A 3,253-nucleotide genomic window follows, 5' to 3' on the forward strand; every position below is an offset into this window, starting at 1 on the left:
GCGTTTGTTTTGTATTTGTATTTGTACTTTATTTATCCCACAGCGGGGAAATTCACTTGTTACAGCAGCAAGCAAGATACGCAAGTAAAGAATACAGTGTAAAGAATACATAGTGACTACAACATGGTTCAGGTGGTGCAGGTGTTGTAGAACCTGAAAAACAAATGATGCGCTTACAGTCCGTATGGTTTCAGTGAATTTACGCTCACTGGTCCCTTCATTAGGTACATCTGCACAACCTAATGAGACCCAACAATTATACAAAGATATAAGGCGCAGTTTTGAGTGACTATTTGATAATTTAACAATATGTTTATTGTGTTTGCCGTTTGCGATGTGTGGAAGCTGTTTCTATTTTGTTTACATGATGGAAATGTGACGGACAGAAGACAGACTTTATGATCAATTTTGTATTGGATTTCATTAGAAGGTTGTGGTTGCTGCATGTAGAGTCAGCCGGCCTTTTTGTGTGCATCTTCTCAGCCTGCATGGATAATAATATCGTTATCGCCTTACAGCGCTTTAATCCTATCTGGACAAAGATACAAGGTCCATAATCCTGCATCTCCTCCTCCTACATACAGTATCTCACAATAGTGAGTACACCTCTCACATTTCAGATTTTTTTGCAGTATATCTTCTGTAATCAAAATGAAATGAAATGAAACTTGGATATAACTTGTAGTGTCAGCATAGATTTACTACCCACTCGACACAGTCATCGACGAAATAGCTTGCAACGCAAGATAACTGTCTTGCCTGCAGTCAAGGATAGCCGCGGTAGCGTCATGGTGTGGGGCTGCATGAGTGCTGTCGGCACTGGGGAGCAGCGGTTGACTGAGGGAAGCGTGAATTCCAACATACGTACTGTGACGTTGTGAAGTAGAACATCATCCCCTCCCTTGGGAAAATGAGTTTTCCAACATGATAACAAATCCAAACACACACAAGGCCCTGCTGAGGTAGCCAGAGTGAAGGTGATAGAGAGGCTAAGTACAGTCATGGAAAATATTATTAGACCACCCTTGTTTCTTAAACTGAAGAAACAAGGGTGGTCTAATATTTTTTCCATGACTGTATGTCTCCAGACCTTAATCCAATGAGCGCCTTTGGGGCATCCTCAAGCGGAAAGTACAAGTAGAAGTGTCTAACATCCACTAGTTCTTTGATGTCATTATGGAGGAGTGGAAGAGGATTGCAGTCACAACCCGTGTAACTGGTGAATTCCATACCCAAGAGGGTTAAAGGGATAGTTTGGATTTTTTGACATGAAGTTGTATGACAGCGACTCACCCCCCACTTGGTCGTAGTTCGTTCCAGGTAGTGGCTTAGGTTTCACAAGTAAGGAGTTTGGCGTTCAAAAGACAAAATACATTTGCATCACAAAAATGCCTACTCGAAAACATCAGACCTTACAAATCGATCTGCTTCGCTGTGGAACACCCACGTAAAACAAGATGGCCGCGGCGCTCCGTCACATACACAAGAATGGAGAGGCGACAGTGCACAGGAATACAGCGGGAGCGATTTGTGAGGTCTGATTTTTTCCGAGTTGCCATTTATTGTGATGCAAATGTATTACTCTTTTGAAGGCATATTGTTTTGAGAAGCCAAACTCCTTACTTGTGAAACCCCAGCGACTACCAGGAACTACTTTCTTCATCACCGAACTCTGACCAGAACTGGATTTAGGAGAGCAAGTGGGGGGGTGATTCGCCGTTGATGGACTACACTTCTACACAACTTCATGTCAAAAAATCCGAACTATCCCTTTGAGGCAGTGCTAGATAACAATGGTGCTCACACTAAATATTGACACTTTGGACACAGTTTGGACATGTTCACTGTGACGCGTTGAGAGCTATTGAGACAATAATGACTGTGTTGACTTATTTTCAGAGGATAGTAAATCTGTACTGCTATAAATGCTGTACACTAACTCGGCTATGTTATATTTAAGTTTTCGGTCCCTCCACATCCATTTTTAATTTTTTACTAAATGTGAGTATGCAATTTAGGCCACTTTTTTCCTGCTTTTGAAATCTGTTAGAAATCTGGCATCTTAAGTTGCTACTTTCAAAGCCATGTTTATATACCCTCCCAAAAAAGATTTAAAATGTTCATATTTATCATCTAATAACAAGTGTGAATATGAGAAAATCTTCCTATTTCCAGAGCTAGATGAAGTCTCAACCTACTCGCATCAAAAGCGTCAGTCAGCTTCATCTAAAACTACCGCATCCTCGGCTGACACAGTAGCGGCGCTGCTGCCCTCGTGTGTCTACTCTGCTGTGACTGTGAAAAAGGTCGACACCTTTGGCAGTTTTTCTCAAATATGGTTTTCTCTCGCCTTCTCCTCTTCTCCGCTCCGCTGTGGAAACTCCGCGCCGACAAGTTTGTTTCGCTCCCGTCTTCCGGCATCAATTCGCACATGTGCAGTAACATGGAATAGTCAATGGCATGAGAAGGGCGGGGGGCCGGTGACGACCACGATAGATTACATATTTGGATGTAGTTTTAGGAACGTGAATTAAGACAATTACAATTATATGTGCTTTACATCGAAGGGGGGGAAAAAAATCACTAATCTGTTTTGATTAGACTGTTGGGGGGGCCCTGGAAATCGCGGGGCCCGAGGCAATTGCCTGTGTTTGCCAAATGGTAAATCCGCCCCCACTGTCCCTTGAGAAGATACTGTAATAAAGTGATTACTGATCTGAGGCTCCCTTTTATGAGATACTGTACAACATAACAGTTTGAATCCTGTACTGCAAAAAATCCTGTTAAAGACAAAACAACAGTATGAACTGTGCTTCTTCAATTTGAGGAGGGTTTTTAGGGCAAGTACAAAAAAATACGAAACGGTTCACCTATGTGGACACTTGACCCAGGTATCGTGCATGTGTTACCCCTTGCTTTCAATAAATAACCCCCCCACCCGGTGTTATATAACACTGCAGCTACGCAAAGCTGCTGATGTGACATATCTGTCCACATACACGCACACTCAGTGGCTCTGCATGACTCGATATGATTGATGAGAACAATTGATTGATGTTATGTCACACGCTGTCACTTGACGATCCACAGATTGTTCTCTTGACCAATACTTGCACATTTTAATTAATTTGATGTTCAATGTTTTCATGCACTTAATTTATCCCTCCACCAGTGTGAGGTTAAAAGAGGAATGGAGGCGGTAGACAAACAAGGTGACACCACGTGACCTCGCCAGCTGTTGCTGCATGCTGCT

Source organism: Dunckerocampus dactyliophorus, chromosome 3 (assembly GCF_027744805.1).
Source record: "Dunckerocampus dactyliophorus isolate RoL2022-P2 chromosome 3, RoL_Ddac_1.1, whole genome shotgun sequence".
In the NCBI taxonomy this organism is placed as follows: Eukaryota; Metazoa; Chordata; class Actinopteri; order Syngnathiformes; family Syngnathidae; genus Dunckerocampus; species Dunckerocampus dactyliophorus.